Here is a 27,443-nt window from a genome sequence, read left to right as displayed (position 1 = left end):
ACCCCAGAGCTAACATGGGAACTTCCTGGTTACATAAAGTTTGCACACAAGTTAAAACTTGAAATATTCCCCACCCAAGGGCTAATTGGCCGCCATACATTGGGCTTATTCTGGGTTTGACTTTTCTCTGGAGGTTTTCAAAAATTTTCAGCATCCACTCATACTGTGAAATTAGAAGTTTGGGTCAACTCAAGATTTACCTGATTTTTTAATTTAATTTTATTTTGTTTTGTTTTTTTAATTTTTTTGTTTTTTTAACAACGGATTCTGATTTTTTTATTTTAAAACCATTGTTGGTTTAAAATCATTCTGGTTTTAAAGCCAAAATGGCCTCCTTAGCCATTGTTGTGCTTTCGGTAAGTGGACTAAAACCCAAAAATTTGATACAAATAGTTTACAACTTTACCTCCATTTTGCAACAGCCAATCTCACAGAATGTATTTCAATAAAATCATCTTTGTTATTAGCCACATATGGGATAAGTACATATGCAAGTAATAAAATTGATCAAAAGACATACAGATCATTTGAAAACTAAAAAGTATACTTAGAAGAGTTAAGGACATTAAGATAGAGAATTAGTATAAAATAAAGCTCAAGTATTTATTTCAGAATGTTTCACAAAACTATTTCTCATATGGAATGGTCGAGAACGTCAAAAAATGTGAGACAGCGTCTTACAGACCACTCTCCTACGCCACGGGTACATACATCTACTGTTTCTGGCCCCTGCTGAAATAACCCTGGGCAAGCAAATACCACTGAGAGAACTCATTCCAGTTTTGAACAGTCACAGAAGCATTTCCATATATTCTGCTGATCTCTATCTGAAATTTCCAAGTCAACTTCCTTTACTCCTTTTCCAGGTGACTACCGTTCCACCATTGGGTGCCAATTCTCAAGGCCTCCTCCCGAGGGTCTCTTTACGGAGCCATGCATCCCTAAGTAGTTCATGCATTTGTTCATTAACTTATTAAGTAGTTATTGAGCATCTATTATATACTAGGCACTGGGGACTTTGTTCCCCCCCCCCAAAAAAATGCATAACTCCCTCCCTGAAGGAGTTAATGGTTTTTAGGTGGAGATAATACACAAAAGGAAAACTGACCATAGAATGTGGTATACACTTCCATAGTGGTTGGCTAGACTTTGTGAGAGCCTGGAGCGGGACATATTTGGGTGTGAGAAGGTGACCAGAGAAAACCTCTAGAAAAGAAGGCACGTGAGATGAGTTTTGGTGATCAAGCAGGAGTTACCTAGATGCTAATACTTAAACAATAGCATTTTCCCTGTGCCAGGCACCCAGCTAAACCCCTTACAGACATAATCTCATTAAATTCTTTTTTTTTTTTTTAAAGATTTTATTTATTTATTTGACAGAGAGAGATCACAACTAGGCAGAGAGGCAGGCAGAGAGAGAGGAGGAAGCAGGCTCCCTGCGGAGCAGAGAGCCCGATGCGGGGCTCGATCCCAGGACCCTGAGATCATGACCTGAGCCGAAGGCAGTGGCTTAATCCACTGAGCCACCCAGGCGCCCCAATGTCATTAAATTCTTAGTAAGAGAGTAGGGAGGGATTTTTTTTTTTTCTTATTTCATAGATGAGAAAATGAAGGTTTAAAAATTGTTAGTGTCTTCAGGGAGTAGCAGAGCTCTGTCTAGGAGAGCTTCTGGCCAAGGCAATGGCATATGGGCAGGTCTTAAAAAGGGTCACAGTCTAACCTGCTTGAGCCAAGAAGGTGGGACTGTGTATCTAGAACCAAACCAGCCTGTGCGGAAGCGAGGGTTGCTGACTGCTATAAGGAGGCTCCAGCCCAGCGAAGCAGAATTGATAAATTAAATATTTTGGATTTAACTCCACAGGTATGATAAACTCTTGAGAGAGCCCACAGAGGACAAGAAAAACAGGAACATATTTATCTGTGAAGGCTTTAGTTTCAGAAAAGAAATAGAAAAATTTCATTTGAGACCTGGTGTTACCAACTTGCATGACTTGAACACCACCCATTCCTCCACGGGAAATGGCACTTTCAACATCCCCGTTGCTCTTGGACACAGCCTTTGTGTGGAGATTTCAGTTCATCATATTTGAACTGAAGGAACAGACCCTCTCTGAAGCCGGGATCCCTCATTAGGGATTTTCAAATGATAACTAACGATGTTTGGAAAATTGGAGCCTCTTCACAGCGCACACAGATTATATCAAAATATTTTCAAGTAAATCAAGACCTGGTAACCCCCAGATAGGGTTTACCACTAAAAACAAGAGAGAAGAGTGTCCCTGTGTGTGTGTGTGTTTAGGACGCGACTCTCCTTTCCTTCTCCTGAATGGGTGTGCAGATGATGAGTTAGGAATGTGGGGGCCTCTGGACCCCTTTGTCTGAAGAACCTCATGACACACTCCAGCTCCATAAACACAACCATTATCCTTCATGCCTCTTCCACACCTGGGCGGGCGCTGACCAAGAGAAGTCCAGGCCCAGACAGGCGGCCCCATCTGAGAAAGAAGAGCAGGACCGACAAAAAGGCCCCAGATGGCATTTTGTTTCCACGTGGCTGGCCTTCGGACACACTGCGCATTGCTGGGCCCTGCTTGGGGAAGGGGGACTTTTTCTGGGCTAAAGACAAAATCCCAGCACCTCCGAGACAAGCTGGCATGTGGGGATGTCAGTGGTCCTCTCACTGAGCACGATCTGAAGGAGATCTGAGATCCCGTCTGCTCTCCTTTGGAGTATGACTCCCTCAACTCAACATGGGGCTCAAGGGATGGCGCAGAGCCCTGTGGGATTCCTGGGCTTACGGAATCTCACAGAAGCTCTGGCCCCAAGCCCCCCTCCAAAATTACGGAGCACATATACTCACACTCATGTGGTTTTGTGTCTAATTTCAGGAATTTCCTGACCCTTCCCCTTTCCTAAGAAACTGGAGTCTTTCCATGCAGTCTAAAATAAATGATCTCTGAGGGCAAGACCATCACAAGAAAGTAATTTTTCTATCATTTCACCTCATTTCAAATCAGATTTTTGCTGAAAATCAATATAGAATTGTTAGGCTTTTGGGGCGTCCAACAATGACATCAACAGCCCTGATTTCTTTATTCTAGTGATGACCGACTGAGGTTGGGGCCTACCAGGCAGAAATGCTGGGGAGGGGTTCCTATCCCAGATGGGAGATTGGACCTGATGCCACACACACGGGCCTTTCAACTCTTGAATCCATCTGCTTCCATTTGGGACTCCAGTGAAGGAGAGTGCTGGAGAATCTAAAGGAATCAAAGAGAGTTCATCTCCTCACAGGTGGATCAAAGGTTATCTGTAGAGACTTCAGGTTTCAACATGGAATCAACTCTAACACCTTGAGTTCAGTAGTAACTCCTGCCCCTCCAGACTGCTCACTCCCTTAAGCCCCCCAAATTAGGAACTGGAAGAGCAGGAAGGTGGCCTAGGGTCCAAATGCCTCCAGGACTAAGATTCAGAGCTGAGAAGTTGGGTATTTGAGGTCTGGAGGTCTACTTCTAGAATAGAACTATGTTTTTCTTGTGCGGTTGTTTCCTTATCCCCTCCCAGCCCCAGGCAAAGAGGGAGTCAGCATTCAAAGATGATTCTCTGGGGCGGTTGGTTAAGCAACTACCTTCAGCTCAGGTCATGATCCTGGAGTCCTGGGATCGAGTCCCGCATCAGGCTCCCTGCTTGGTGGGGAGTCCGCTTCTCCCTCTGACCCTCCTTCTTCTCATGCTCTTTCTCTCTCTCATTCAACAAATAAATAAAATCTTTAATTTAAAAAAAAAAGAACAAAGATGATTCTTTGAAGATAATAGAATAATAGAATGTGTTTATAAAAAAATAAAACACACATGTACAAACATTAAGACAACACCGAAACCAGACCGTAAAATGTTCACAATTACTTTTGGGTTGTGAATTGATTGGTAATTTGGGGGTCTTGTATTTACACATATCTTTATAGGGCTAGCTTCTGTTTTCTGCAACAAACGTTATGACTATTTTTCCGTAAGAGCACTAACAGTATTTGTAGATACAAATTCTGATTGAGAAATGCAGGCCATCATTGTTGGAAGGTCAGACCTGGTAGGACAACTCAAGACCAGATCAAATAATTCTGCGGAACAAGGGGCTCTGGGCTTCTCTGGATGACTTGAGATAATCACCAATGCCACAAAACGCATTGCCACACATTCACACAGTTTCACAATCAACACACTGAATCTTACCAGGGGGTGGGGGGGGGGTTGTCAAAACACAATCTGAGCACATTAGACTTTCAAATACAATGGCAGCCTCTCCGAGATAGAAAATCCCTTCTTGATTTGGGGTTCCATACCTTCGGACACTCTCTCTTTTTCCTAGCACAATTTCAAACCTCTCCTCCTTCAAGAGCTTCTTTATAGCCTCAGGCAAGGTTGGGAACAGTGATGCTGGCTGCCCCTTCCAGTTTCATTCTCCTGGCCGCAGTCTAGCCCAGTCTCTCTGACCTCCCTACTCCAACTACTCCAAGCATCTGCAACCAGCCCCTGCCTCTGTTTCATCCTTCCCACAAGATCCTTCCCACACCTGCCAAAACCAGGTGTCTGTCATGGGATGCCACTCTGCCCCATGAATCAACAGCTTTGTATGAAATTCAAGAGCAGGTGCCCTGCCCTGAAAGCACCGATTTCCAGTCAAGCTGTTTCCAACATGAGTAACCTTATATAGAAAGATCCAGGAAAATTAGAAGCAGGAACTTCTTTTTTTTTTTTTTTTTTAAGATTTTATTTATTTATTTGACAGAGATCACAAGTAGTCAGAGAGGCAGAGAGAGAGGAGGAAGCAGGCTTCCTGCTGAGCAGAGAGCCTGATGCAGGGCTTGATCCCAGGACCCTGAGATCATGACCTGAGCTGAAGGCAGAGGCTTTAACCCACTGAGCCACCCAGGCGCCCCAAGAACCAGGAACTTCTTTACTTAAAAACATGCAGTGATTCTCCCAAGCAATGGCAGATGGGTTGATCTTGGTTTACATGGTCTCATGAGAGCCCCACTGCCTCTCGGACGGGGCTCTGGTCCCCGGGAGCACGGATTGCACGTTCTACCTCCCCTGAATCCCCCACTTCAGTTATCGTCAAGCTGAGCACCGAGTACATAGTTTATAAATTCTTCTTGACACAGCATCGCTGTGGTCTATGGTCCCTATAAGGGTATCAGGGGAAAGTTGCAAAGGACAGAAAACGTCTGACTTGGGCTTTGAAGCCCAGGGAGAGATCAAAGGAATACAGACTTGAGGGAAGAGTCTTGGAGGCAGAAGGAATGACCTGCAGAAGCACAGAGGAGTGAGAAGCAGGTTAGGGACGGAGAAGCACATCCCCCACGAGGCTAGAGGACTTGATGAGGGGAGGAGGGGAGCTGGCTTCAGGCAGGAGGTGGGGAGAGCTGCCTGTGGAGGAGGATGGGGATGGGGGAAGTGGGGAGGGATGCCGGGAAGCCAGGGCTTCCTCTCTTGGTTCCTCCTTTCTTTCAGGTCATTTTCCTGTAGCCCTGGTGACTACCAGGTTCTCCTGTGGTGACGTGAGTCACTGCCTGTCTTCTCTTCCCCAGGCCTGAGAGCGGCCTGATGGAGATGAACGCTGTTCCTAACATGTCCCTTCGCACGCAAGCGTCAGCCATGAGTAACAGCTGAGATCCGGCCTGCTGTGTCACCGGCTGCCACAAAGCTGCCCCCCAGAGGTGCCATCGACCCTCCGACCTTGCCCAAAGACAGGTTCCTGCCTCAGGAAACAGGACAACATACTCAGGAGAGACACACAAAGAGGAAAAACAGGAGGGAAAAAATTGCAAGAGGTTGACTTGACAGTTCCCAGACAGGGAGTGGCTGTGTCAAGCCCAAGATTTTCCTCGAACATTCCAGAACAGTCAGAAAGAAAGAAAGAGGAACGGAGAAGAGAAGAGAGGAGAGGGGCTTAGTTTCTTTTTCTGTCCCTTCATAAGAATCTCAGTGGGTCTGTGAAAAGCAAAAAGGTCTATGTGCTGGAGGGAAGGATGAGGGATGCAGGGTTAGGCTTGTGCAAGCCAGGAAGGAGTTTCCCCAATGGTATCATTTGTAAGATTTCTTCCGTACAATGAAACGTCAACTAGACCACAGAGCTGTTGGAAATGCACAGACCCTGTCCTTTGAGTGTGTAAACGTGACTTGTAAGCTGCGAGAAACTGATGGCAGTTAGCGTTACCTCATTCCTCCCGGCAAATACCCCGGGGGGTGGATGGATCCTTGGGATTTCACACTTTTTCAGTCTTGTAGTCAGTAGATACTTGTCGAGTGGCTACCGTGTGCCCAACGCTACTGTCGTATGCCTGGGGACATGGCGATGAAAGGCTCAGTTCTCATCCAGGGGTGTGAATTCCTTTAACCACTTCTTATCCCGACCGTCTCCTGTGCAGAGCCAGGAAGGAAGGAAGGAAGGGAGAGAAGAGTGTGTGGGCAGACATCATGGTGGTTAGAGGTCCCTGGGACCTGGCCGTGGGTTGAAGGGAAGCCTGCAGATAGAAGAGAGAAGAGGAAAGGGGTTGTTGGAGAATCTGAGAAGCTTGTTGATTTTACCATTTTGTGTGACACTCATCTTAGCTACAGCCAGGACATGGGCAAGAGTCAGCCACTCTGGTCCTATGATCCCAAGGGAAGTTGTCCCAAAGCTCACATGTAAAGCTTTTTTCCTCTTCTCCCCTTCCCTCTGTGAAATGGGAAATCAGGAAGCAAGCCTCGGCCGGACAGGGAGGAACAGGAGGAGGAACAGGGAGTGGGTTCCTGCTGGGAAGGTTCTACCTTGCTGTCGGTGGTCCTGTTCCTTCTCATTGCAGAGTCCAGGTATGAAGGAAGTAAAGCGGGCCTGCAAAAGGCCAGGTAAGAGGGGCAGGGGCCATGCTGGAGGAGGAGCCCAGAAGCTGCTCTCGATGTTGGCTCAGGGATAAGGCTGATTGCCCTCACCTGGATCCGTCTGGCAGCTGGGGCTGCAAACAAGGCCTGGTTTCAGAGCTCCTTCCGGGCACCTGGCAGCTTCCATGGCACCTGATTGCTGTGGAGCCTGGAAACCAGAAACAGAGCAGGTGGCTGGCTGGAGGTGGCTCAAGGTCAGATGGATGCTCTTGAGCGCCAAGATGTCCACGCAGCGAGCCCAGCAGGGGTCCTGAGAGACTTTCTTGTCTCATCAAAGGAAACAGGAGGGTTTGACATCATCATTACATTATGCCCTAGGCACTGCTGGGATGCGGTTGACTCTGCCAACAGAATTCAGTTCCAGGCCAACCGCCATTCAAGCTTTATGATGTGAGACCACAAAAACTGGAAAAATTGCTTTTGGGCAAAGGCCACATTTTTGGTGTGGCAAGTATGCACATGTGGGGAAAACATTGGGGGGGTAATGTTTCTTCATTCAGTACTCTGTTTTTTTGGTTTTGATGTTTAAAAAGATTTGATTTATTTGTCAGAGAGAAAGAGAGAGTGCGCACGTACAAGCGGGGGTGGGGAAGCAGGGTCCCCTCTGAGCAGGGAACCTGGTGACACAGGGCTCGATCCCAGGACCCTGGGATCACGACCTGAATCAAAGGCAGACACTTAACCGACTGAGCCACCCAGGTGCCCCCCTCTTCATTCGGTACTTTGAAGTGTCAGTTTCCCCCACTAGACCTGACTTGTTTAGGATGAGCAGTGAGTTCCAGCTGACGATCTATTTCAGAAGTCAGAGCAGCCTTGACAGATTTCTGGTTGAGGTGTACTTTGGCTCCTTGTTGAAGCATGTGTTGAGGTTGGAGCCCAGCATTCCTCATCCAGAGCCTTCCCCAGCGCAGCCAGATTACCCGGGAGCCTGGCACTGGGTCTGTTTGCACAATGCATTTTTAGACTCTGAATCATCCCAGGTTATCCCCTTGGTATCACTTTGGATTAAACTCAATGGCATCCTAGTGCCTTGGCTTCTCCTTGTACAGACAGGTTGGTCTCCCAGGCTTCCCGGGCACCCTGCCTTAAGGAAAAAGAGAGGCCCCGCAGATAAAAGCGTTGCCTACATTAGACACCCACTCACCTGGGATGACCAGGTACTGGTAAGAGGCTTTTTATCACTCCCAGCCCTTCGAAACTTACACAAGGCTGCCCTAGGCAAAGTGGTGAAACAGACCCGATTCATCCGAATTTGTTCTGACTTTCCTTATGTCAACACTAGCTAGCGTTCCCTTCTATTTACACTGAAATGTAGCTTCATGCAGCAAGCATTCACTGACATTTATTTTGCCAAGCAACATGTGCCAAGCACTGGTCTGGGCCTCGGGGATGAGGCAGTGAACAAAATGGGTGAGGCCCCTTACCTCATGGAGGGGTTGAAAGCTGCCACGATATTTGTTATGTAAATTTTTCTTTGTACTGTGTACAGAAAACCTGTACATAGTAGCGAACTATATGAGAAGTTAAATACTAAGCGGTTAATATCCATGTGCTGCAGAGATACAAGCCCGCCCGGCAGGGAAGGCATAAAGAAATGCAGAAGGTGGGGGGCGCCTGGGTGGCTCAGTGGGTTAAAGCCTCTGCCTTCAAGTCAGGTCATGATCTCAGGGTCCTGGGATCGAGCCCCACATGGGGCTCTCTGCTCAGCAGGGATCCTGCTTCCTCCTCCCTCTTTGCCTGCCTCTCTGCCTACTTGTGATCTCTGTCTATCAAATAAATAAATAAAATCTTAAAAAAAAAAAAGAAAGAAATGCAGAAGAACGACACACACACCACATAAGGAGCTCACCATTGGGAGAGGAAAGGGGACAGGGTCAAGAAGAATGCAAAGGGGCTCCTGAGCGGTCGGTACACGAGTATTTTGAAACAATGATTTGTGCTCTTTTGCATATCTTAAATAATTCATTACACTTAAAATCTCAGTACTGGATACAAATGTGTGTGTCTGAGGATGCTCGTTGCCAAGCTATCTGCAGCAGTCAAAATATTTTATTTTTTTTTAAAGATTTTATTTATTTATTTGACACAGAGCGATCACAAGTAGGGAGAGAGGCAGGGAGAGAGAGAGAGAGAGAGAGGAGGAAGCAGGCTCCCTGCCCAGCAGAGAGCCCGATGCGGGGCTTGATCCCAGGACCCTGGGATCATGACCTGAGCGAAAGGCAGAGGCTTTAACCCACTGAGCCACCCAGGTGCTCCAGCAGTCAAAATATTTTAAACCGAGTGTCCAGCAAGAGAAAATTGGTTAAGTGAATTCTGGTGCAGTAAAAAAAAAAAAAAAAAAAAAAAAAAATAGGCAAGATGATCCTGTGACTATTACTCTGGTTGTCCTAGGAAACTTCAGTTACCTAGTTTAATGGTGCCAGCTGCTGCATCTCCCAGCATGGGGTGGAAGATGACAGAAACTTGGTGCCTCGTTGGAAATTGGGAGTCCTCACATTTTATTTTCCCCAGTACTTTATTAAGCCTGTGGTCCGTAGCAATGTGTTCACAACGTAAGTATTCCCGAGGATTTAGAAATGTTCAGTGAGCACCGTACATCATCTTCCCATCCCAGATTATATTTAATTCTTGAGCAAGAAGATATGAAGAAGGAAGAATTTGAGAGGCTGAGAGGAGGCTCCCTCCAAGAATCTAAAAACTTGCCTCTAGCGCACTCGCCTCTTGACTCTCCAGGTGAGGAGGCTTGACTCTGGTGGAATTGTTTCCTTTCTCTTATCAGATTGTTCAAATAAGGGGACAGTTTCTCACTTGTTTCATTAGACTCTACAATGTATATTAAATAGGGGTGCCTGGGTGGCTCAGTCCGTTAAGCATCTGCCTTTGGCTCAGCTTTGATCTCCTGCCCCAGGGATGGAATTCTGCATTGGGCTTCCTGCTCAGTTTGGGAATCTGCTTCTCTCCCTCTCTGTGTCTGCCCCCCACTCATTGCTCATTCTCTCTCGCTCACTCAAATAAATAAAACCTTTTCAAAAAATGTATATTATATAGTAATGGACCTTGCCAAGGATTTGGTTATTTCTTTTCATCCCCTTTTGCACATCCCACCCAAGAATTCTAAGGAATGTAGCTTTCAAATCAGTGTTAAAAGACAACTGGCTTTCTACTCTGTTGTGGGGTGATTAAACTGTGATTTGGTGGAAGGTAATCTTTTTCCATTTAAAACAATGGAAAGTAGCATTGTTTTCTAAAGGCATATGATGCAGATATGGCCACCAGCCACTAGGTGTCACTACAGAGAATTACAGAATCTTTCAGAGCATCACAAGACCGGTTGTAGCAGAAGGCTTAGCGGGATTTGTGTTCAGCTCCTGAAGACCTCGCTTCTGCCCTGTTTCAGAGTTTGGTGATTTCTCCTGAATTTCCAAAAAAGGTTCCCAAAAGAGCTTCATGGGAATATGAACATATGTAACTCTTCTACTCTGGTTTATTTACATTTCAAACTTTATCTCAAATTGTTGAAATGCTTGTGCTCTGTTAATAAACCAGAAGCCAGAGGAGATGTATTTCAGGGGAGGGAAGAACTATGAGAATTTTCAAGCATCCATACTCCAGGCAAGATTTGCAAGTACATTCACTTTTATACTTTTATGTAGCCTTTGTAGAATGCTGTACTGTAGAAGCTTATAAACAAGTTTGTGAATTCAGTTTATAAGTAAAACATCTAGTTTCCATTGGCTCAGTCAGTTAAGTGGCTGCCTTCGGCTCTGGCCATGATCCCAGAGTCCTGGGATCGAGCCCCACATCTGGCTCCTTGCTCAGTGGGAAGCCCGCTTCTCCCTCTGCTTGCCACTCCCCGTGCTTGTGCTCTGTCTCTCTGACAAATAAATAAATAAAATCTTAAAAAAAAAATGTCCAGTTTCCAAAGTCTGTACCTAAAAGGCACATACAGGAAACTAAAACATCAGTAAAAAGTAAGTATGAAATTTGAGTTGACTAGAAACGATTTAATTATACCATAATTTGCCATTTACCTTGATTTTAATAAAGCAGCCCCATTTTATCATAAAATGCCCTTCAACCTTTTTAAACTTAAGATACATTTATATAGATTGATCATTTGACTCAACTTCACTTAAGAGCTTTATTCTGCAGTAAATGTCTATGTTGTCTTACCTGCTGAAAAAAGAAATAAAGGTAGGAGAGCTCCAAATCTGTACAGCACCTTAGTCCTGAGCGCCCTGGACACAAAGGCGGCCTCTCCCTCTACGGATAGCCCCTCCTCTCCCTCCAGTTTGCATGACAGTCAGAATAGCCAAAAACTCATAGAACTGCCAACGGAACTAATTTCAAAACCAGATGATTATCACCTCTATCTTACAAAGTTATGAATCTAACATTTTTAATCTCACATGATTTTTAAAATCTGAACTGTAAATTTCATGTTGATTCTTCTATAGTTACAGATGTGGGTGACGGTATGATGTAGAGAGGATACCAATTAAGTGTAGGTATAATTTCTTCAAAAAAGGAAAGATGAGGGGCACCTGGGTGGCTCAGTGGGTTAAAGCCTCTGCCCTCGGCTCAGGTCATGATCCCAGGGTTCTGAGATCGAGCCCCGCATCGGGCTCCCTGCTTGGCAGGGAGCCTGCTTTCTCTTCTCTCTCTGCCTACTTGTGATCTTTGTCAAATAAATAAATAAAATCTTTAAAAAAAAATAAGGAAAGATGATTTGTAAGGGGGAAAAAAATGAGTCCAAGAAAAAATGGAATTTACTGATTCAGTGATACAGTCCAGTCGGGTCAACCAGCCCTTTCATGGAACTGCACCGATACCAAGTCTAGGGCCGGGTCATGATACAGTGCTCCTCACTAAGTACCACCCAGGACGGTAAAAACACTGCTCAGGTGTTTGCTACTTAGGATCCAACTTTGAGACTTCTACTAAAACTCAGCCTACATATAAAGAATAAAAGAATTGGTGATTGGAATAACCCACAATGATGACTTTGACAGTTTCTGTATTACTCAAGGATATTGATTATATTGGTGTAAATATTACTCAAGGAAAATGTTAAGTAATTAAGAAAATTGATGAGTAATTCAACATACTTTAGTAAAGATGAGAAAGGAAAGAGGAGGATAATAATGGTAATATATCTCTTCAACCTGGCATCACCATGGAAGGAGGCATTCTACGCAAGTGGGAAAAGATTATTTACTAAAAATTTTAGGACACATTTTATATTTAGTGGAGAAAGTATAGATGCTTTCCTTGAAGATCACAAAAGCACCTGCTATCCTTGATCCTGCTTAATTTAGTACCAGAGGTCCCTGCCAACATTATAAGAAAAGAAAAAGAGAGACAAAAGATTAAAATGTCATCATTTACAACTGATATGGTCTCCTACCTGAAAAAAATCAACAAAGAAAGTTTAACAAGGTTGCTGGGTGCAAAATCAAATGACAATAAACCATACTCTTTCTCTATGTCAGTCCTATCCACCTATGTAGCTAGTTATATCCAAGTTACCATTCACAACGACAACAGAAACTATAAATATCTAGAGATTAATTTATCTAATAATATATAAGATCTCTAAGGAGAAATTTGTTAAACTCCAAGACATAAAAGATGATCTGAATAAACGGAAACACATTCCATGTTCTCAGGAAGGGCAAGCTATCATTATTATTATTATTAAGATTTTATTTCCTCATTTAAACAGAATGAGAGAAAGAGAAGGTGTGAGCAGGGGGGAGGGGCAGACGGAGAGGGAGAAGCAGACTCCCCACTGAACCAGGAGCCGGACACGGGGCTCGATCCCAGGACCTGGAGATTATGACCTGAGCTGAAGGCAGATGCTTAACCATCTGAGTCACCCAGGAGCCCCAGGAAGGACAACTTATTATTATAAAGATATTAATTCTCCCCCAAAGTAATCTATTTAATGGAATTCAAATTCTGACAGGACTTTTTTAAGGAACTCCACAGACTCTGAAATTTCTATGGAGGAACTAAGGCCCATGAATAGCTAAACTTACACAAAGTCCCAGTGAAAATTGGGGGTATTTACCAGAGATTCTCCCCCTTGTGGCCCTAAACTTTATCCCATGGGATTGTTTTTTCCCATCTTTGTTTCCCCACCCCACGAATCCAACAAAAGCTTTGCTCAGCTTTCCAAACTCTCAGCTCCATCTTCCACAATTGGCAAAGCCAGGAAGGGGGACTACGGCACCCACGGTTTTGACTCTGTGGGGGCTCCTTCTCTTTTGGATCTTGGCTCAGCAAATTCTCACTGTCATGGTAGCTCTCCAGCCAGATCTGTAATACTGAGAACTGTAATAGCCAGTTCTCAGAGAGGGTTGGTTTCAGACATGAAATTCCTTTTGTTCTTTTTGACATCTTTACCTCATTTCAAGAAATTTTCCATGTACGTGTTTCCATAGTGTAGTGGTTATCTCGTTCGCCTCACAAGAAATTTTTCTACAAACCCCAAGTATGTAACCCTGGGTATTCCTGTGCATTCTTCACCTTCTGATCACCCCCCGCTGTCATTACTGTCACAGGGTTCTCATGATGACACAGATTCTCTGACCGCTCTCTCCCAGATACCCGTGCTCTTTTCTATTTCTGCAGCTTAACTGGTCCAAAAATGAGCTCTCGACATCTCACGTCACCCAAATCAACTTTTTTCGCTTTCCGCAATGTTTTATGTACAGACCCGTACCTAGATTTCCAAATTCTGTTCACGTATTACTTCCTAAGATCACGAGGATTGTGTGTGTTTTGTTTACCACACCGTTCCCGGCACCTGGCAAGGCGCCTAGACGATCAGTTGTAGATGATCAGTAACTCTCTGCTGAGAACATGCCTAAGAACAAAACAAAAGCTAAATATATTGAGACCTGCCTGTGCAAGGTACTCTTGTAAGCAATTTGTAGTTAATCCTTCCTACAACCTTATGAGGAAGGAGACTCTAGGGTCCTCACCATGGGGGGGTTGGTGCATAGACATTCAAAGCTTGTCCTGGTTACTCAGGTAGTAAATGGCAGAGATAGGATTTCCATAGAGGTATTGTGACTCCAAAGCTGGCCGCCTTTCTTTTTTTTTTTCCAGATTTACTGAGATATAATTGACACTTAACACTGTATACGTTTTAAGTGTACAACATAATGATGTGATTTAGTACATAAACACTGCAAAATGATCACCGCAGGAAGTTCAGCTAACACATCCATCCATCACCTCCATCACCGTGGGAAGCCAGCCTTCTTGACTTCCTTTGTCTGCCTTTTAGAAAGCACTGGATGCCTTCTCTTGCCCTACCCTGGCTGCCCCCAACACCCATTTCCACTTCCTTCCTTTCTCATACAACACTGAATATTTCCAAGTCAATACGTATCTGCCTTTAAGATAAAACCTTGACCTGGGGGGATGGGAGGGGGGCTGGCATGGAGACCACAAGCAGTCCAGCACCTGAGCTTGGCTTTGTGAGAATCCCCTGCCTCTCTTAGGTCCGCAGCGTGTTATACAACCCTGGCCTGCTCCCCGCCTTGATGAGTCAAATGTGCAGGGCAGAGAACAGCAGAACAGGCGTCTCAGCTCTTTGCTCCTGGATTTCACTGGTTTTTTTTTTTTTTAAAGATTTATTTATTTGACAGATAGAGATCATAAGTAGGCAGACAGGCAGGCAGAGAGAGAGGAGGAAGCAGGCTCCCAGCTAAGCAGAGAGCCCGATGCGGGGCTCGATCCCAGGACCCTGGGATCATGACCGGAGCCGAAGGCAGAGGCTTTAACCTGCTGAGCCACCCAGGCACCCCTGGATTTCACTGGGTTTTGCTGCCGATCTGGGCCATTGCCTGTGTAGGACTCTGCCTCTTATCAGCATCTCCTGGTTGCTGTGAATCCCCTGACTGGGGACTGGGCTTGGTTTTCCTTCTGCTTGGTTGTTCCTCCTCATGCAGCCCTTCCTGGTGACCTGTTGCTTTTCTCCTCATGCCTTGGAATGCTCAGATACAGAACTTGGCCTTGCTTTTGATCACAAGACCAAGTGGCCTGCTTATGTTTGTGAACACTTTGGCCTTGAACTCGTGTCACCTGCAGGCCATGTGCAAAAAAAGACTCCCAGTGGTGGTCTTTTCATAGACCTCTCGGGCTTCCCTAAAACCTCGAGGCGAGGGCGCGTGGGTGACTCAGTTGGTTAGGCAACTGCCTTCGGCTCAGGTCATGATCCTAGAGTCCCAGGATCAAGTCCCACATCGGGCTCCCAACTCCATGGGGAGTCTTCTTCTCCCTCTGACCTCTCCCCTCTCATGCTGTCTCTCTCTCTCAAATAAATAAATAAAATCTTAAAAAAAAAAAAAAACACACAACAACCTCGAGGCGCACATGTGTACCCTAGGTTTTTCTCATTCTCCCATTTATCAACAAAAGGACTTTAGTATATTCCCTCAACTCTTTCTTTTCTTCCTCTCTTGCTTACCTCCACCCTGTGACCTCTGGTTTCGTGAGAGAACCAGGTGCAGATGTGGGAAACCTTCCTAATTTTTAGCGAAGAACTTTGGCAGGGGAGCGGTGGTGAAGCCATTTATGCTAACAGTAGGATGAGCTGTTCTCTGTGGCGTGGAGATGGGGATCAGGGAGGTACAGGGTCTGACCTTGAAGAAGACTCCAGAATCTGTATGTAAGGGACCACAGAGATAAAAGGGAGAAACAAACAAACAAACAAATGTGACTAGAAATTATTCTGTGGGAAATAACATAAATTAAAATAAGATCGAATCGACTCCATTATGTATGCTTCCCTTTTGTACCTTGTGTGTGTGTCAGGGAAACTGCTGGGACCATCTGTTAAATGTTTATTTCCATTGTTACTTCTGAGGTGCCAGAAAAGCCTGTAATGGGAAGAAAGAGGAAAATCATTTAAGTTCACTGGAAAATGATCAAGAAAAGGAAAAGCCAGGAGCCAAATTCAGCCTCGAGTTCTTTCTTTGTATAACCAGAACGTTCTAGAATAGGCAAGTCTACATTTTTGGGGAATTATTACCTAGATCTCCGCTTGTTGCCTTGTTGTTGATACCACTCCTTGATGGCAGAGGAAACGGGGTACTTAGGAGAGAGACAATCTGTCATTTGTCAATACGTTTCTGAAAGGACGGAGGAAATAGAGCAAAGACAGGAAACAAACCATTTTACTTGTTAGCTCTTCTGGAAAATAGTTGAAGAATAAGGGTGCAGTCTTCGGCCAAAATAAGGTACAAGAGTTTGTCTGTACAATTTAATTATTCATGCTTTCCCTTCCTACCATTAGTCTGGATAATCAAATACTGAGTGACCCAGAAAGAAGGAAAGACAATGAAGCATTTTCCAGTGGCCTCAGATGCTCCTGAGGTTTAATCCTGCTTGCGGACACCCAAGAATAGCTTCATCATGGAAAAATTGAAGAAGAAAGTAATTAGCATCCCTGAACAAACCTTGAAAGTTTATGTTTACATTGGATTAAATTCATAAGAGGGAAAATTGGGTTTTCTGTTCTCTGAACTATAAAAATTTGGTTAGACAATACTTAAAGCGCCAGCAGCTTCAGAGTCAATTACCTTGAATCTTGTTGCCAAAAACTAATTTCATTTGGTGAAAAGCAAAGTGAGAGTCTACTGGTTTGGCCCAAACCTCAAATTAGCTTGCAAACGACAAAGTCTCATTTTCTCTGTCTAAATAAAATAGCGCTACTTATGCATTGTATATTTCTAAGAGATCAAAACTAACATATAGGACTTACTTTTAAGTAACAGTAACCACTTATCAAACACCTGGGGGCACTTCAGTAAATAAACCTCTTGGGTAGAATATAGCAGAGCAGAGTTTGGTAAAAAGTCAAATCTGTTTAAGGAAAGTTATGGTGAGATTTCAGTATTTTATGGAACAAATCACTTTAGGCTCATCTGAGGGAAGACCGATAAAAGTAAAGGACCGTAGTGCTTTATATAAACTGTCTCATTTCATCTTCACAGTCTAGTAAGGCAGGTATTTAAAAAAAATTTTTTTAAGATTTTATTTATTTATTTGTCAGAGAGAGAAATCACAAGTAGGCAGAGAGGCAGGCAGAGAGAGAGGAGGAAGCAGGCTCCCTGCCGAGCAGAGAGCCCAGTGTGGGGCTTGATTCCAGGACCCCGGGATCATGACCCAAGCTGAAGGCAGAGGCTTTAACCCGCTGAGCCACCCAGGCGCCCCTAAAAAATTTTAGAAGGTAGATTCAATAACTCTCCGAGCATCCTAACGCTGGTATTGGAGCCAGAACTGGCCTACAGGTGACCTAGCCCCTGAACTGTCTCTATAAAGCAAACAGGAAGTTTTTCCCCTCTAATATATTACAGAGATTGCAAGATACAAGAAAACATTTAAATTATGGGGCACCTGGATGGCTCATTTGGTTAAGCGTCTGACTCTTGGTTTTGTGCCAAGTTATGATCTCAGGGTCGTGAGATCGAGTCCCACTTCAGACTCCACATTCAGTGTGGAGTTGGCTTGAAATTCTCTCTCCTCCCTCTGCATCTCCTGCTTGTGCTCTCTTTCTCCCAAATAAATAAATAAACCTTTTAAAAAATTACGGAACTAGAGCTGACCACCCACACAGGAAAATGAAGATAATAGATCCTAGTCTCATCCTGCTCATTCCACCAGCTTCTGATATGGCCAAGCGGCTTATATCAGATCAACTCACATAAGAATATGAATTATCCAGACAACATACAAATAAAACAGCCATTTAAAGACAATGCAGAGTGATAAATGCAGGCAGAAACTCAAAAGGATTTAATTCTAAAATAAAGAAACTATACCAGATATAACCCTTATTTATTCAACTTTTCCCTGAGAGCATCCTGCAGACTGTGAGGCATGAACAGACACAGCTCAATCAAGAAGTAGCCACTTTATTAGCCTAAGAAATCAGAGATGGAATTAGGAGCTACTAGAGTGGTTAGAAACTGAGGAGGAAAATTCTATGAAAAAGGGGAAACTATGGTAGAGATAAGCACTCAAATCTCAGCATAAACTACCTTCAAGTACTTGGTTGACTGGGAATGGAGCATGTACAAGACATGACTCAAGGGATGCCTGAATAAAAACAGCAGCTGGACACTGCGAAGAGTAGAGATTTTAGCAGTTGTCTACTGCAGAGAAGATAAAGTGAATTAAAGACCAGAAAATTAAGAGAATTTGATAAGCACTTAGAATATTTCACTAAAAACCAAGAAGGGCCACTCTTTCAAAATGAAGTTCAAATCCCAGGTCTAAAGAATTTGCCTTGGAACTCAGAGAAAAATTAAAATAGGCCTATATTAAAAAACCTAAAACTGAACTTCTACAAGTTCAAAATGACTGGTGAGCAATTTACATGCTTGCTACAACAGAATCTGATATTCTTTAGTGGTGGATCATAGAATTCAGGATCTTTACAGTGATTTCTCTACCGTATCTTGTATATAATAAAAACTAGACATAAGAAATAGGAAAATGTTAGCCATAATTAAGAGAAATATCAGTCAATAAAGAGTTCCATAGATGACTCAGATGTTGAAATTAACAAAGACTTAAAAGTAGCTCTGATAAATATGTCTTAAAATTTATGGAAAATATAGCTATAATGCATAAGAAGATGGGGACTTTTGGGAAAAATATGGGAGGCATAAAAAAGGAACAAATGGAAATTCTAGAACCAAAAATAATAACATCTAAAACTAAAAATGTGGGTTGCCTGGGTGGCTCAGTTAGTTAAGTGTCAGCCTTCAGCACAGGCCATGATCCCAGGGTCCTGGGATTGAGCCCCAAGTTGGGCTCCTTGCTCAGTGGGGAGCCTGCTTCTCCCTCCCCTGCCCCTGCCCCCAACTTGTGCTCTTCCTTTCTCTCTCTCATGAATAAATAAAATCAGAAAGAAAGAAAGAAAGAGAGAAGAAAGAGAGAAGAAGGTAGGTGGGATTATGAGTGATTATTTTTCTCTTCTCAAATTTCCAAATTTTATATTGATAGCCTATTACTCCTTAATATTTCAGTATGTATTTCTGAAAAACAAGGACACTCTCATACATAACAACAGCACAACCCTCAAAACCAGGAACTTAATATGGATATGCCACTGCTATGTAATCCAAACATTTCTCTCAAGCTTCACTGAGTGTCCTAATAATGTCATTTATAGACCTATGATTAAGTCCAGATCATGTGTTGCATTTTTATTTCTTTTGTACTCTTCAATCTTGAACAGTTTTTAGATCATTCCTTGATTTTCATGACTTTTAAGTTTCATATACTTTTTATTCTGAACTAATTTTAGACTAACAAGATTTTCAGAGTACATGAATTTCTATATGCTTTTCATTCAGATTCTCTAAATCTTAACCATTTCAACATATTTTTCTTCTTTTTGTCCCCAAAGCATTTTAGAGAAAAATGTAGCCGTGATGCCTCCTTACTTCTAAAACTTCAGTGTGAATTTTCTATTAACAAGGACTTTTGCTTGCATTAACCCAGCACAATTATCAAACTCAGAAAATTAACATTAATATAATATTCTTATCTAACCTACAGACATTTTTTCCACTAATGTTCTTTTTATCAAAAGAAAAAAATAATGTCTGTTCCAGGATCCAATCCAGGATCAAGGTTGCATTTTGTTGTCACATCTGTTTAGTGTCCTTTAATCTGGGACAGTTTTGCAGTCTTTATGTCTTTCATAATCTTCATGATCTCAGAATTTTTGAATACAGGACAATTATCTTGTAGACTTTCGTCAAAAAAAAAAAAAAAAAAAGGCAATATCAGCCAAGAAATGAAAACAGTAAAAAGAACAAATTGGAAGACCTAGAACACTATAACTGATATAAGAAAATCATTGGATGAGCTCATAAAAATAATAGAGGTACAGAGGGAAATGTCAAGCTTGAAGATAGATCAATCAAAATGGGTCAAATGTGAAGAACAGAGAGGAAAATACTGCAGAAAAGAACAGAAAAAATAGTAATAGAGCTTCAGGAACCTGTCTGACATCATGAAAATGGCTGGAGTCCTAGACAGAGAAAAGGGAGATCAGGACAGAAAAAAATTTGAAGGACTAATGGCCAAATGCTTCCCTTATTTGGTGAACGACATTAGTTTACAGAGTCAAGAAGCTTGACAAACTCTAAACAGGATAAATCCAAAGAAAGTGGTGACTAGATATGCCATAATCTGCTAGAAATAAAAAAATACAGAGAAAGGGCCTGAAAATAGCTAGAAGAAAAAGATAGATTACATTGAGAGAAACAATGTAATTGTTGTACTGCAGTTTCTCATCAAAGCCATAGAAGTCATAAGACAATGGAATAACTTCTTTTCTGAAGAACAGTATCAAGTTTTTAAATGTTTATACCCCTTAACTCAAAATCACACTTCTAGGAATTTGGTATGAATAAATGATCAAAAAGCATCTAAAATGCTCATTTAAGTTTTGCTTTAAACAGGAAAAACTATAAATATTTATCAGCTAAAAAGAGATTAAGTGTATTTTTGTACATCTGTATAAATTTTTCTTTTTTTTTTTTTTAAAGGTTTATTAGAGAGAGAGAGAGACAGAGACAGAGCATGTCAGCAGGTGGAGGGGCAGAGGGAGAGGGAAAGAGAGAATCTCAGGCAGACTCCCCACTGAGCATGGAGCCTGATGCAGGCCTTGATCTCAGGATCCTGACACCATGACCTGAGCAGAAATCAAGAATTAGATGCTTAACCGGCTGAGCCACCCAGGTGCTGCTGTATAAATTTATATTCAGTCATTTAAAGCCTATTCATATACTTATTGACATGAGAAGATACCCACAATCTTATGAAATTTGGAAAGCAAGATACTTAAAAGGTATGCACGGCATATTTTCTGAACTTACGCACACAAATTCTCACCAAAGCAAGGAAGACAATATCATAGCTTTGTCTAAGGAAGAAAGACCAAATGTTTAAAATACTATTAGTTTCAAATATTATTATTTTCAACATTATTTTATCTCAGTGTTAAAATTCCCAAATTATGACCAAGAAGCTATGTCTTCTTCATTGAAGTGAGCTCCCCTTAAGAAAAGGAACTTCAGGGGTGCCTGGGTTGCTCAGTGGGTTAAAGCCTCTGCCTTTGCCTCAGGTCATGATCCCAGGGTCCTGGGATGGAGCCCCGCATCAGGCTCTCTGCTCAGCCGAGAGCCTACTTCCCTTCCTCTTTCTCTGCCTATTTGTGATCTCTGTCTGTCAAATAAATAAATAAAAATCTTAAAAAAAAAAAAAGAAAAGAAAGGAACTTCAATTTAATTTTAAGAGGAACATTTAATATTACCACGGGGAAATCATTTAAAATGGTCCCCAGTGAACTGTGCCTCTGAGTCTGTACCCTTTGCCATGTCACTTTGTTACTCTTCCTGTGGAGAGGAGGGGGTGTATATTTCTCCTGGATCTAACTGGCCTTGTGACTTGCTTTGACCAGCAGAACGTAGTGGAAGCGGTATTCTGGGATTATTGAGCCCAAATCTTGAGCAGCCTGCTAGCTTCTGCTTCTGCTTTTGGGAACGCAACAACTATGTAAAGGTGATCCTTCTGGGAAGAGAAGTCACATGAGGAGCGAGTCCCAGAAGGATGGGGGACCATGGTGAAAGAGATAGAGGAGAATGGAGGCACCACAGCTGATAGCCAGCACCAAGGCCCAGACTTGGGAGTGAAGCTTTTTGGGCTCCTTCAAGTCTAGCGATGTTGTCCCAGCTAATACCACATGAAATAAGGATGAGCCATTTCCACTGAGTGCTGCCTGAGGTCCTAATCCACAAGGTCAGCAGTAAGTGGTGGTGGTTGTAAGCCACGGAGTATTTTCAGTAGTTTGTCACCCATAGGTAACTGGAACATTACCATTCAGTTAAAAATCTCGACACCAACTTAAACACAGCTTAAAGCTAGAGAGTAAGAAAATGTCCGGAACGTAATGTGGTGACCATTTTGAGTGAGCGTGCAAGGACAGTCCCTTAAGAGGGGACTGTTTGGGTAATAGGGACCCAATTTGGGTATTCAAGCAAATCTTGATGAATTTGCTTTCCAAGAAGGCATCACCGTTTTTTAAGCTTTTTGATTCTGGCATTTAGAGCCGTTATATAACATTAAATTCATTTCCCCAAGGTATATTTGAAAATTCACAGTAAAAGAGTAAATAATTTAAAGCAATGTTCTGCTAAAATGACTATCAAAATTCATGGCAGTGAAAATTTTGAATTCATATTAGAGACATCTGCTATGCAAACAAATTGCCAAAGTGATTTCAGTGATTCTTAGTATACACATCCTTATTTAAGTAAGTCATACTACCTTTGACGACTATTGAATCTTTCTCCTTCCAAGAGCAAACAAGGTAGGTCCAGGTCATTCTACATGGTTGACATTTGAGAAATAGATACTATTCAAAAGCTATTAAAAAAACACAATTTAAAAAAACAAAAAGTGTGCATTTGAAATCATATTTGTCCGCTCTATTCCAGTATCAATAATTGGCATTCATTTCAGAAATCAACCTGAAGTAGTATCATAAGGATTCTTCTTGAATATGTTAAAATCATTCCAAAAAGGATGCTGTGACTAAAGAAATCGCTTTTTTAAAGATTTTATTTATTTGACAGACAGAGATCACAAGTAGGCAGAGAGGCAGGCAGAGAGAGAGGAGGAAGCAGGCTCCCCGCTGAGCAGAGAGCCCGATGCGGGACTCGATCCCAGGACCCTGAGATCATGACCTGAGCCGAAGGCAGCGGCTTAATCCACTGAGCCACCCAGGTGCCCCAAGAAATCGCTTTTTAAGATAAGTTCTTTCCAAATTTAAGTCAGTGAATAGTAACAGCACCCATATGAATAATGTCATATATTCTTTCAGAAAATCTCCTCACAGGCATTATTTTATTAGGTACCCTAAACAGGTATGTATCAATTTTATAGGTTAAGAAACAGGGCCCTGTATGGATGAGAAAGGTGCTTCCTGTCACTGTCGTAAGAGTATCTTTTCAATTGTAAACCTAAGTTCCTTAAGAGTTAAATGTCTAATGCCTAATTCATGTGTCATTGTCAGTGGAGATCATGACATTTGGTGCAGTCAGCACTGAAAGGCAGATAGGGAAATGGGGACGCAACCCTGCTCCATGTCTATTTAAAGCATAAATTTCCTGGGAATCTTTCAGCCAGCTATCAAAACTTCTGTCATGTTTCCTGATAACCAAAAAAAGTAAAACAACAGCTCCTTTTAAAGGGAAACTTTCACTTCCTAGGATACCTTACCATATATATAGATACATATATGTGTATACGTGTGTGTGTGTGTGTAGATATTGAACAAAATGGCCCTAAGAGAATCTGAAATATCCTATTAATATTCTGTGCCTTGGAAAATGGCTGCAAGTTAGAATGTTCCGTTACATAAAAAGGCTGCCCAACAAGCTTAAATGCAATAATTCAGTGTGGGGTATGTTTTATTGTCAGTTATCAGAATGAAATATACCAAGAAGTCAGTTAACTAAGAATTTATCCTGTAGACAATAATATACTATTACCCTTGGCAGGTACCAATGCATTTAGATTTCTAAAGAGAGTTATAGGGAAACCTGGGTGGCTCAGTTGGTTGAGTATCTGCCTGGGTCCTGGGATCGAGTCCCACATAGGGCTCCCTGCTCAGTGGAGGGAGCCACTGTGGTCCCCTGCTTGTGCTCACTCTCTCTCTCTGACAAGTGAATAAATAAAATCTTTAAGAAAAAAAGTTAGTTGCTTAAAAAAAATAGTTATAATTAAATTGGATTTTAACATGTTAACTCTAGAAATTATTATAAACAGCATATAAATACTAACGCTAAAAAGAGCAAGTATGGTGGTCGCTCACGGAACAATGAAACAAAGTAAATCCTGAATTACACATGAAAATGATGACAAATAGATGGGTAGGATTTACAAAGTCATTGTTAATAAACAAGATGAGGAAAGCAGCACAAGAAAGGCTTGGAAGTTAGGGGAAAAGTAGAAATGCATTTACTTGGAAGTAAAATTGGGAATCCCCAGGTGCTCTCATTAGTGACTGAGGTATTCTTCTTTTCTCTTCTTTGAAGAGGATTTGGAGACTATTTGTTATAACTTGTGGTGGGAAATAAAAGTGCAAGTGAAGTGGTCAGTGAGTTGGGTGTGCGAAATAATCAACATCTCCTCCCCAGTCCTTCCTCACCAAATCCGCACACCCTTCTATATTCTTGATCTTTGTGAATGATAAAACCATCCGTCTAGTTTATGAACCAGGATCTCTCTCTATGCTCTTCTCATTGAATCTGTCACCAAATCCTATAAAGTGACTTCCTGGTTCTTAAAGCAGCTCACCCTTCTACCTCTTCAGTCCATGCTCTGGACTTCGAACTGGTCTCAGGCCCCTGAGGCCATTTTCTCCCCAACCCTCAACTTCTATTCCCCCTACTCCCAGTGTTGCCAGCATGATCTTTCTAAACAAAATGTTGATTATGGTATTCTACTTAAAACCCCTCAGTGACACCTCATAGCTTTCAAAAATTATACACACGCAGATCCTGCCTGATTTTCTAGCTTCATCTTTATAACCCTACGTTGACACATTTTGTTTCAGGCAAACTGTACTTTACATTCTGTACTCCATGCCATGTCTCTTCCTTCTGCTCACAATTTATCCATGTAGCTGTCACTTGACTTTTAAGGTTTGACTCATATGCGATCATCTTCTCCAGAACACCTTCTTTAATCCCTCACTCTGGTGTCTGTTTCTCTTCCTGGCTCTCTTCCAATGGCCTAAGGTCTAGAACATTATCATGGCCTGAAGCAGATTAGGGAAGGGCCAGCCAGGCAATTGTCCAGGGCACCAAACTTCAGGAAGACTTAACCTTCATTAAGAACACTGCAGAGAGAAAATCGTGTTTTATCAATTCTCTGTGTGATTAAAATGACTACTTTGATATCCTTCTAGGAATCAGAAGTCTGAGAAGACCCAAGGATATGCTTGAATAACAATAACGGTTCCTAAACTGCCTTCCAAAGAGGGTGCTTTTGGTTAGTTCCCATGTTTTTGTTTTGCTGGTTAGGGATTGCTGGTTTGGAGTCAGAGCTGAGCTGTTTGGAACAATATAGGAGAGAGTATCCTCTGTCAACAGAGGTCCCTTTCCAGCCTTCCCTGCACCGTGCTTACAGTGTGGGGGGCTGTGCAAAACTGTGATCTCTCTTCAAAAGAAAAGAGGTTCAGATACTTAAAGAACGTGAGTCTGAAGGGGAAAAAAGAGCTAATTAGCTTTTTCAGGAGAGGCCATGTTTCTATCTGGTACTGATCATAATATTGATGACATGATCTTTTTTTTAAAAAAGATTTTATTTATTTGATAGACAGAGATCACGAGTAGGCAGAGAAGCAGGCAGAGAGAGAAAGGAGGAAGCAGGCTCCCCACTGAGCAGAGAGCCCGACATGGGGCTTGATACCAGGACCCTGGGATCATGACCTGAGCCGAAGGCAGAGGCTTTAACCCACTGAGCCACCTAGGTGCCCTGTTGATGACATGATCTTGTAATAAGTCAAATGACTCGTTGACGTTCTCCCTAAGTTTCCCAAGTGCTGAGACCATGACTTTTTTGTTTTTTTAACAAGTCCAAAAAAGGAACATGTTCACCCAAATGTGTGATTGGGACATATAATGAACTGACAGCCAAATATCAATATTTAGCAGCATGCCCAGATGGCAGTATTGTCCAGAGAAGTCAACGACCCTGAGTCAAACAGGTAAGAATACTATGCTCACTAAAAAGATGTTCTTTATCATGGGATAAGCACAGAAAATTGTGAGTGAAATATCCCTTAAAACTGTCTTTTCTTTGATTTGGCCTCATGTTTACCAAGTATATTACTGACTGCTCATTTCCTACTTTTATATAAGGGATGGAGAGCCTGAATGGAGAAGACCAAATCTATGGTCCCTAGAAAAATAGTTCTACCATTATAAATCAATAAATTTGCATTCTAGTTTACACATTATTCTCCTAAAAGTGGGGTAGAAGATATCTCTAAATCTGATCAACTGTGTGTAACATGGAAATATCGTAATTTCTGGACCTCTCATTCTGGTGATCACATCAACCTATCCAAGGTTTTGGGAAAATCAAATCAGATAATATATGGGTAACCATTTTCAAAATTATAAAGTTCCTGCATGTATTTTTTCCTCTTTGACAAGAATGACCTGCATATTTCAAAGGATATTTTAGCTTTGATTATTTTTGTCCTAAAATTTTATTTCATTTTGGTACTTCTTTTGACCAGTAGAAATTTTATGCTCTTGACCTGATTTAAACTAATATTTTCCTTCTTTCTGCTGCCAGTAAAATATTGTTCGATTCAACTTTTCTCAAGAGAAAGATGATCTGTATTTCTTCATAGTAGGCTACAACATTGGAAAGAAAAAGGGGTACCTCTTGACCGGATGACTCTTTTTCTGGAAAATATACAGAATTCTGTGAAAAAATAAGCTATTAGGATTTCTAGGATTAAGTTACATTGCTTTACTAGAGAAGAAATTACACAGATGTGGAATTTACAAGAAATGATGTATTTTCTGGTAATGACCTGTATTGATTTGGCAGTTATTTAAATATTATGTCAACCAATTATATTTAAAATCTCAAGCAGATTGGAGAGATAATATGCTTGGAGGTTGGAGAGAAAAGAAGCACTATCAAGGACAAGGAAAATTATTTTTTGAAAACTGCTACTTGACCTGAGCCTTGTAAAATTCAAAACAAATATGAGTAATCCTCAACTTTGTCAAACCAGGATATTAAATCACTTAATTATACCACTCGACCCAGTAGAAATGCTATTTTCTTGCACATATTTTATGTTCTATTAGAAAACTGTTTTGTGCTAAAATGAACAGCTTCATAATCCCTTATCCAAAACCCACAGGGCAAACGTATTTTGGAATTAAAACTTCTTCAGATTTTAGAAAACTAATGTGTTTGCCAGATATGCAGTGTGATAGCAGTAAAAGGTTCTCTGAAAAAGTGTGTTTGTGTATACGTTTATTATGACTTCCACTGATTAAACAATGTACAGCAAAATTACTTCTAATAATAAAACATACAATACTCCCAACTGATTTTCACAGAACTCTTTTTTTTTTTTTAAGATTTTATTTATTTGACAGAGAGAAATCACAACTAGGCAGAGAGGCAGGCAGAGAGATGGGGGAAAGCAGGCTTCCTGCCGAGCAGAGAGCCCGTTGTGGGGCTCGATTCCAGGACCCTGAGATCATGACCTGAGCCGAAGGCAGAGGCTTTAACCCACTGACCCACCCAGGTGACCCCACAGAATTCTTTTTTTTTTTTTTTTTTTTTTTTTAAAGATTTTATTTATTTATTTGACAGAGAGAGATCACAAGCAGACAGAGAGGCAGGCAGAGAGAGAGAGAGGGAAGCAGGCTCGCTGCCGAGCAGAGA

The 27,443-nt window shown here is 42.0% G+C and overlaps 2 long non-coding RNA genes across 2 annotated transcripts; both read right to left on the bottom strand.

The window, feature by feature from the left end:
* Positions 1-4,939: 4,939 nt before the first annotated feature.
* Positions 4,940-7,051, bottom strand: LOC123946994. The gene is made up of 3 exons (XR_006819687.1): positions 6,972-7,051; positions 6,217-6,523; positions 4,940-5,304 (listed from the first exon to the last, which is right to left on the bottom strand). It is a non-coding gene; the product is annotated as an uncharacterized LOC123946994 (long non-coding RNA).
* A 6,612-nt stretch (positions 7,052-13,663) lies between these two features.
* LOC123946993 lies at positions 13,664-16,104 on the bottom strand. The gene is made up of 4 exons (XR_006819686.1): positions 15,967-16,104; positions 15,734-15,814; positions 15,403-15,597; positions 13,664-13,791 (listed from the first exon to the last, which is right to left on the bottom strand). It is a non-coding gene; the product is annotated as an uncharacterized LOC123946993 (long non-coding RNA).
* Between the last annotated feature and the right edge of the window lie 11,339 nt (positions 16,105-27,443).

Source organism: Meles meles, chromosome 7 (assembly GCF_922984935.1).
Source record: "Meles meles chromosome 7, mMelMel3.1 paternal haplotype, whole genome shotgun sequence".
Taxonomy (NCBI): domain Eukaryota; kingdom Metazoa; phylum Chordata; class Mammalia; order Carnivora; family Mustelidae; genus Meles; species Meles meles.
This window is presented reverse-complemented; position numbering and strand designations above follow the sequence as displayed.